Genomic DNA, 10,000 nt, shown 5'->3' on the forward strand with positions numbered 1-10,000 from the left:
TTTATCTTCTTTTTTTATTGCCTAACGTTACCAATTTGTGTAACAAAGTAGATGAACTCACTGCTACTGTATTGTCACTTAAAGTGAGTGTAGTTGCAATTACAGAAACATGACAAATAGTGCCCGAAATATACGAAATTGAGGGATACGTACTCCATCACAACCTAAGGAATGGGAGGCGTGGAGGTGGAGTGGCCTTGTACTCTCGGAAAGCGTTGTGTGCCTTCCACTTACCCGTCGGAATTCCTGAGGGCCTAGAAACCATATGGGTGCGGTTAACGCCCCCCTCACACCCTCGCCACACAGCCTCCATCCTTTTGTGTGTAGTGTTACCCCCCCCCCCACCACCACCACCACGAGCTTCCTCGGCCGACGCTTTGGTGGAACATATTATTAACACGACAGACAGTCTCAGGGCCAAATACCTCGGTGCTAGGTTGGTTCTATGTGGGGATTTCAATGAGTTAAGCACCAGTGATATTCAAGAACATCTACATATATCACAACACGTCAACTTCCCACACATGCCGTCAATAAGCTTAACCTCATTTTAAGTGACATGAGTGAACTTTACCTTCCCCCAACCCCTCCCCCAATTGGTCGGTCCACCCAGCCTTCCATCCTGTGGTCGCCGGCCAGCACAACTTCGTTAGCACACAGCACCACCACTCACTTTCACAGGCCCATGCCCGACTCACACTTGTGTGAATTTGGACAATGGATTACTCAACATCCATGGACAGAGGTGGTCGCAGTGGAGGGAGTTCAGGAGAAGTGGGACATCTGTATCAATATAATTACGCAGGCCTTCCATCGTTACTTCCCTTTGAAACATACGCGAACACACCCAGAAGACGCCCCATTGATCACTCCCAGGATTAAGAGACTGATTCAACAGCGTGCCAAAGCTTTTTACACTGACATCAGCCTTTTTAGACAACTCCGGAACAAAGTCATAAGGGAAATAAAAAGAGCCAAGAAAATGTACTACCCCAATAAGATCAAGCACTTACATCAGAACATCAGCCTGTGGTTTAACAGGTTTAAAAACTTGTGTGGTATGAGCCAAGCATCTGACATACCTCTCCTATCACAATTTTCACCTGACCGTGAGGCTGAGCAAATAAATGACCACTTTGCATCCATCTGTCAAACGCTGCCCGGGATTGACCTCTGTTCCCTGCTTTCCTCCCCTCCTCTTCCTCCCTGACAGTTCATATTTTTAAGGTCGCCAAAAAGCTCGCCAGCATCAAGTCAAAGCGGTCATATACATCCGTAGACTTACCCATCAAACTTTATTGTGAATTTGCTCGCGAGTTTGCCATGAATGCCTCACTTAAGCAGAGCAAATGTCCCACAGATTGGGAGATAGGCTTCATTACTCCCATCTTTTAGTAACCTCAGACCCATTACTATCACTCCCATTCCTAGTCTTATTTGTGAGGATTTTGTCTTTGAGTGGGCATACTCCAAAATCAGCAAATTCATTAATCTCCAGCAGTTTGGTAACGTGAAAACATCCTCCACCACTCACTGTCTTATTAGCTTCCTTGAGTTTATCTATAAAAATCTCGAGCAGCGCAAGAATTCACTTGCAGTGGCGTTCATTGGCTTCAAGAAAGCCTTCGACCTTGTTGATCACACCACTACCATCACCAAAGCCATCCACCTTGGCCTCCCTACCTCCTTGGTGGCTTGGCTATCTGACTTCCTGAAGAATCTTTGTCAAGCTGTCAGATATCAGGGACACGTCTCTGCAGTCCAGCACCTATCCTGTGAGGTACCACAGGGAACAAGAATGGGGCCACTGTGTTTCCTAATATTCATCAACGATGCCCTGGGAGGCACACCGCACAGGTAGAAATATGTTGATGACTGCACGGTGGGGATCCCTGTATCCAACACTGACCTGAACTACAACCCACTGCAGGACACGCTGGTCAAGCTACACCCATGGAGAGTGCACAGCAGAGTCTCCATCAACCACAAGAAAAATGTGGTAATGCACTTCCACACCTCCAATGACGTTCTCCCCCTCCCCTGCTGACAATTGACGGCCAACCCTTACAAGTGGTCCAGTTAGCTAGGTTGCTGGGGATTACTATCGACGATAAGTTGACTTGGAAGGAGAACACTGCCAACACCGTCAGGGCAGCCTCCTACATGCTGTATATACTGCGTCGCCCGAGTTCATTAGGGGCACAGGCTGAAGATCTCAAGACCATCTACACTTCCTTCATTTTACCCAAGTTGATGTACGCGTCACCTTCCTGGGCCTCCTCACTCACAGTCACGCAGCAGCGACAGCTGGAGAAAGTGCAGAAAAGAGCCTGTCGCACAATCCTTGGCAACGAATACACCACCTATCAGCACGCTCTCACCACACTCAGACTTCCTACCCTTGCTATCTTCAGAGCCTGAGGTCGTTTGCGGTCACCCTAGTTAAACATCCTCGGCACCGGAACCTGCTACCTCCACAGGTACCACAGCCACGGCTACAGGTGCGGCACCATAATACCATCAGGCCGATAAGAGCACGCACCGACTGGTATAAGAAGAGCCCCATACCGACATTTATGAATTTAATCAACAAGAAATAATAATGTGATACAACACAGCTATTCTTTAGCTTACTGTTTTTTTTAATGCTTGTAATAACGTTTTCCACCATCATAGTTTTATAATGTTATAATCTTGTAGGATGCGTATTTTCAGCAGTGATGCTGCTATACTCAATAAACAGTATATTATTATCATTACACACACACACACACACACACACACACACACACACACACACACACACACACACACACACACACACACACACACACACACACACACACACACACACACACACACACACATACACACACACATACACACACGCACACACACACACGCACACACACACACACACACACACACACACGCACACACACACACACACACACACACACACACACACACACACACACACACACACACACACACACACACACACACACACACACACACACACACACACTCACACACACCCACAGACTCAAACACACACGCACAAATACACAAATGCACACATACCTACACACACACACACACACACACACACACACACACACACACACACACACACACACACACACACACACACACACACACACATACACACACACACACACACACACACACCTACACACACACACACCTACACACACACACACACACCTACACACACACACACACACACACACACACACACACACACACACACACACACACACACACACACACACACACACACACACATATACACAGCAGCAGCAGCTTTTTGCCTACCATTAAAGGTGTTTTCTATATATTTTTTGTGTCTTCTATGCCTTTGTGACGAATGTATTTTATGTATGAAAGTAACTGAGTAAATAGCTGCATAGACACAACTCCACATTAACACAAAAAACAGCCCAACGTTCCTCCCCACAGGGAGACCTAAGGGATGGCCCGACGACACGACCGTTGCCGGTTTTCGGAGGGCTGCGAATTCACGGTCAGCGAGACGCGTGGCAACAGTTGTTATGGCTTTATCGTCCCGACAACAACCTGGTCCTCGAGCGACCGCCGTTTCTATTGACGTTTTGATGTCGACGGACGGACAGATTGCGTGATGTGCGTGATCCCAATGCAACAGTCCCTCTGGGGGCCACATTGGCCCTCTGGTGCCATATTAGTCATCAGGTGATCCATTGGCCTTTTGGTGCCAATTGGCCTTCTGGTGCCAAATGGACTTCAGGTGACACACCGGCCTCCCCCGGGTGCCTCATTGGCCCTTGTGTGCCATATTGGTCCCCGCGTGCCACATTGGTCCTCAGGTGACACATTGACCCTCTGGTGCCAATTGGCCTTCAGATGGCACATTGGCCCCCCGGGTGTCTCATTGACCTTTGGATGCCACGTTGGTCCTAGAGTGCCTCGGGTGCCACTTTGGTCCTCAGGCGCCAAATTGTCCCTCGACGTTTGTGTCGTATTAAGCTCATCATAAATGTGTTCTACACCACTCAGATTCCATCGTGTCATTACCGCCGGTGGTAGTGGGTGAGGGTGGGGAGGGTGGGGAGTTGATGACTAGGGTACGGGAGGGAGGTAGAGGGAGAGAGGGGGGAGCCTCCTCCCTCTCTTACTCCCCTCCCCCTCCCTCCATTCTCCATCGCTTCTGCGCAAATTCAGCAAATTACACAACACAAGTTTTCTCACTTTGCCGCTTGAAACCCTTCCTTCCTTTCATCCTCCTCTTCCTCCCACCCAACCCATCCAGGAGGCGAGAGTCTGTTCATAGGGATAGAAGCGCTGGTAAACTACACATTTTCCTTACCATCACTCTCCCTCCTCATCCTTCTCCTCCTCCTAAGCCTTCGTCTTCTACTCCTCATTTTCTCCTCCTCCTCCTCCTCTTTTCTTTCTTTCTCCTCCCATGCACCTCGTCCTTCCCCTTCTCCTCCTCCTCCTCATCCTTTTTCCCTCCCCTTCTTCTCTTTACTCCTCATAGTTCTTCCATTTCTACACCTTCTCTTTCTCCTCCGTCTTCCACCTCCTTCACCTCACCTTCCTCCTCCTACCTACCTATAATATTTTCCTTCTCCTTTCTCTCCTTATCTTCTTCCTCCTTCTTGTCCTCCCCCTCCTCCTCACCTTCCTCCTCCTCCTCACATAATCCTTCCTTTCTCTTCCCTTCCTTCATCCTCTTCCTCCTTTATCTTCTCCTCCTTCCCTACACATTCCTACTCCCTATAATCCTTCTCCTCTCCACCCTTCCTTCCTCCTCTTCCTCCTCTTTTTTCCTTGTCCTCCTCCTATCACTCCCCTTCTCTTTATCTCCCCTTCTACTCTTCATCCTTAATTTCCCCTCCTTATCCTTCTCACTCGTCCTCATGGTAACCCTTTTAATTTCCTCCTCCTCTTCCTCCTCCTCCTTCTGCCTTACCTCTTAACTCTCCTCCTATCCTTCCTCCTCCTCCTACCTGACCTCCTATCCCTTTTCTTCCTCCTTCTTCTTCTACCTCACCTCCTATCTCTCCTCTACCTCCTCCTCCTCCTACCCCTTCTCCTCCTCCTTGTCCTCCTTCTCCTTCTACCTCACCTCCACCTCCTCCTACTTCACCTCCTATCCCTCCTGTTCCTCCTCCTACCTCACCTCCTATCCCTCCTCTACCTCCTCCTTCTCCTTCTACTTCACCCCCTGCCTCTCCTCTGCCTCCCACTCCTCCTAGCCCTTCTCCTCCTCCTCCTCGTCCTCCTTCTCCTCCTCCCGTTCTCGTGGCGGCGGGATTCAGGTTCACTCACACTGTCCTACTCACTCGCAGTTGTACGCGAGGGGACGTCAGGCATGGCGTCGTTCCTCCGAAGTAGTTCTCGAGTTTTCTTTTCTTGATCTTCCAGAAAAAAAGAAATATCATTTCGGGTGACACTGTGGGAGGGAGGGAGACGGGAGACGTAAAGTCGCCGACCAGTGACGATGGCTGAACAAGTTGTAGTAGTTTTGCTTTTATTGAGTGTTGCTGGAACGAAACTTCTGGCGTTTCGGAAAGTTGAAGACGCCAAGAACTCGGTGCTTCTGGAAGAGTCTGTGTTGCGAAGCTTCTGCCCTGCGGATGTTGATTCCTTCTACTCTCTTTCGTTTTTTTCCCGTTTCTCAGTTGCAGTGACCGTCAGTTACTTGCCTCAAAGAGTTTCTCAAGTATATAGGGGACAGGTGGCAGCTTCGGCCGCAGATACTCAACGTCTCCTGGCGTAGGCACCTTACCTTCCTTCATCTCGTGGCTGTTTTGTAGCGAATTTTTTTGATCAATGAAGTGTTTGCAAACTGAAGTGTTTCAGATACTGAAGTAGCAATAGCAAACTGAAGTATTTCAAATACATTGATATAAGTGGCAAGAAGCGATGTGAGCTTATCGAATAAATTAATATTTTCTCGGTTGTGATTTAAGTGTCTTGAATAATTTCAACAGTGATAAGCCAATGTACATCTCAACCAATCCAGCTGATGATTGATTTGCTTGATTTTCGTTTTGTTTCTACGGATATTAATAAACATTTTGGTCCTAAAACCGAATAATTGAAAAAAACGTTGTCGCTGAAAACTGTAAATACCAACAAACATTTTTGTTCAAAACTTAATATCAACAAACGTTTTTATACAAGGATGTGGACGAGCAAAGAAACGTGTCTAAGCAGTCAAACTGACACATAATCTCGGTGCTCTTGGAAACAGTTGCGAAATGTTCGAAGAGAGATCCCGCTTAAAGAGAACGAACGCATTGCGTCATATAATTTCCCTCGAACTTTGTGTTTACTTCAAAGCGAACTCTCTTCGCTCTTTGAATATTCGAGCAAGAGAGCTTTAAGAGCATAATGGACATTATTCTCTATGATGTGTTCGAATGCGTTTCCACTAAATCAAACTTTATTCTTGAGTGTTTAGTTACAACATGGAGTTGTAGTTCTACTTAGATTGGGTAAGGCGATGGTAGTGGACGGTAATTGTTCTTGACTTTACTAAAATAGTAAATAACCAAATGAATTAATTAATAAAGAAACAAACAAGTAGATAAAATGAATGAATGAATGAATGAAATAGATCAATAAATGGATAAATAGATAAATAAACACAAATATCCAAGAAATAAAATAAATATACAAAGAAACAAATAGATAAGTACAAAAATAAATGAATAAATGCATAGATTTACAGATTGATAAGTAAATAAATAATTGAAGCTGAGTAATAGAGTAATGTGTCTTTCCACTAAAAGTCTGAGTAGAATTTACATTTGAAAGCTGATAGCTCAACCAGTAATATTGAGCAACGTAACATAACAAAGAGCAACGTAACATAACATAACATAATATAACATAGCATAATACCTGAAGGGAGTCGTTAGTAATTACGATATTATATAAAAAATTATAACATAATATAACAATGGGTAATGTAACACTTCATCAATAGATAATCTTGTCAGAATTCTCTTCACCAGGGTACAATTGAAATTAATTACTGAAATGAATAGAATTAGGAAATTGTTCAACTCTACCTGATGTAACCTTCTTAGGGGATTAGCATAATCTACAAACAATTCAATTATAATGAGTGAGCCATTCATAAACGAATTAATACAACCAACAAAGATTTCAACTACAATGAATAGAACCTTTATACAGACATAATTAGTTTATAACTATTCAAAGTGGGATTTGATATAATTAACAATTTGTTTAACAATTTAGAACGGAAGCTAAATACATAGATTGATATAAATAGCAAACTATTTTGCAGTATAGAATGTAACCTCTATATGTACATAAATACAACTGATGTGTACATTATGTATATCATATGTACGACTTATATGTACAACAAATTGTTATACAATAGTGTAACCTCGATTGATACATATGTGCACATAATATGTACAACTATGTAAATGTGAAATGTACGACTTATTCGTGTAACAAACTGTACTACAACGAACACCTGAGAAGACTGTTGCTGTTATGGGGTGTATTGTACCAGCGCTTCTATCCATGCTGATAATCTCTCGTTGCTGTCGAGTGCTGAGGTCAACAGAGAGGATGAGTCGGGCGAGTTACTTGAAGCTGAACGAAATTGCCTGACGCCACTCGGAACAAAGTCCTGCAAATATGAGCCACGTCTTTATTGCAATGACGCGCCACTCCGGATGAATAAAATCGTCTGACGGCACTTAACCAGAAGAACTGTGGCACCTTCCTCGCATGACCCGGTTCGAGGCCTACGACTTCCGGTGTCCACTACTTGGCCCCCCATCCCCGGCACCCCGAGTACATTGGGTAAAGGTTTTTGGTCGAATCTAAGCAGCTCCTGGTGTGAGCACCCACCCCTCTAACTTTTTCTTAACTTCTTTAATCTGGGTGACCGCCCACACTAAAAAAAAGAAGGAAATTTCAATATTGTGATACTAAATGGCATGTGTATGTGTGTGTGTATGTATGTGTGTATGTATGTGTGTATGTGTGTATGTGTATGTGTATGTGTGTGTGTATGTATTTGTGTGTGTATGTATGTATGTGTGTGTGTGTGTGTGTGTGTGTGTGTGTGTGTATGTGTGTGTGTGTGTGTGTGTGTGTGTGTGTGTGTGTGTGTGCGCGCGCGTGTGTGTGTGTATACTCGATCTCGTGTGAGTATGCATGTAGATGTTCAATCCCTGCGTTTTTTTGCATTTATTGAACACACGAAATTTCATCTGGGAGCCCTCGAGTTGACAATCGGATTGATTCAAAAGGACTAAAGAATGTCAGGACGAGATACTCCCTGTCAGTGACCGCGTGGAAGGAGGGGGGAGAAGGGGGCGAAGGTGGGGAAGGGGAAGGGTGGGGAAGGTTAAGAGGAGGGGGAAGAGGAGGGGGGAAGAGGTCTTCCTTTGTCACGACATTGTGTGGTCACAGATTACACAAATCCATAGTGTCTATAAAGAATTAAAGAATGAAACAGAATAGGATAAAGCAGCAGACTAGAATAAGATAAAATAAAATAAAATAAAATAGAATAGAATACAAAAAATAAAATAAAACGAAAAGAAATAAGATTAAATAAAATATTCATCTTATATACCAAGAGCTTTTTCCCCATTACAAGGGAGGTAGCCAAGTGAAAAAACAAATACCCACACCTATCGATTTTACTCACACCCATTCCACTCCCATCCACCACCCTTTCTTCCCTCCCATCTTAACTCCTTGTGGATGACGGGTTATCCCTGTGTCCCGCCCACTGACCCGGGTCAGATGCAATGCAGTAAGGAATAGCACACTCACAGCAAAGCCGCTTCATTTAAACAGCAACACCCCCTATCCTCAACCAACTCCCTTTCTTTCATCACAATATCATCTATACACAGCCATTCTCCACCCACCCCTATCTCCTGCTTTCTCCCTTCCTTGCTCAACAGACATTCCCCTCTTGTTTAAAGCCCCTTTCACCCCATCCATCCATCTCATCCTCGGTCATCCCCTCAAGTTCTCTCCCTCCACCTTTGCATTCCGCACCTCATTTACTAATCATTCATCACTTATTCTTTCCATGTGTCTAAACCATCCCAATACTCTTTCATCAGCCTTATTTGCCATCCCCTTTTCCACCCCAACTCTCCCTCCTCATCTCTTCATTTCTCACTCTATCCAACCTTGTAACCATTATCATACTTCTAAGACACTTCATCTCAAACATATTTAGAACTTTCCTCTCTCTCTTAAATTCCAGGTCTCTGCCCCATACAATGCCGTCGGCACAATCATCCCTTCATATAGTCTCCTCTTTGCATCCATTCCCAAATGCCTATTTCTCATGACACTTTTTAATCCTCCAAGGTACTTACTTGATTCTCTCAGTCTACAATTTAGTTCCACCGCCACTCCTCCCTTTCATGCCACATGCGATCCCAAATACCTAAAGCCATCCACTTCCTCTAGTCTCTTTCCTTTAGGATTTACTTCCAACTCACTGCCATCCTCTCTCCTTATACATCTCATCACCTTACTTTCATCCACATTTTACCTTCAACTTTCTCCTATCGCATACCCTCCCAAACTTCGTCACTAACTCCCTTAATCCATAGTCTGACCCTGCCACAAGCTCAGTGTCGTCAGCAAACAACAACTGGCTCATCTCCTACTTTTCTCCATTTTCTTTAACCATCTCTAATCCCCTACTCATTATCCTCACCTTTACCTCCTGCACCATCCAATCCATGTACACATTGAACAGCCATGGCGACATGACACATCAATATCGCAGTCCCACCTTTACCTCAAACCATTCGCTCTATTTCCTATTCTAATACAGGCTCTACTACTCTTATAAAAACTTTTGACAGCCCTTAACAACTTTCCCCAAATCCCATATATCTGCAAAACCTCTCACGGTGCCTTTCTGTCTACCCTGTCATAATCCTTTTCAAAATCCATAAAG

At 44.7% G+C, this 10,000-nt stretch overlaps 1 protein-coding gene across 2 annotated transcripts in view; it reads left to right on the top strand.

Moving 5' to 3' along the window:
• Positions 1-5,344: 5,344 nt before the first annotated feature.
• Positions 5,345-10,000, top strand: part of LOC143026264 (uncharacterized) — a 315,001-nt gene continuing 310,345 nt past the window's right edge. For both annotated transcript variants that reach the window (XM_076186356.1, XM_076186357.1), the window contains exon 1: positions 5,345-5,399. The gene's annotated coding sequence lies outside the window, so the exon portion shown is untranslated. The remainder of the gene's footprint in view (positions 5,400-10,000) is intronic.

Source organism: Oratosquilla oratoria, chromosome 6 (assembly GCF_046742065.1).
Source record: "Oratosquilla oratoria isolate Oo_2021 chromosome 6, ASM4674206v1, whole genome shotgun sequence".
Taxonomy (NCBI): Eukaryota; Metazoa; Arthropoda; class Malacostraca; order Stomatopoda; family Squillidae; genus Oratosquilla; species Oratosquilla oratoria.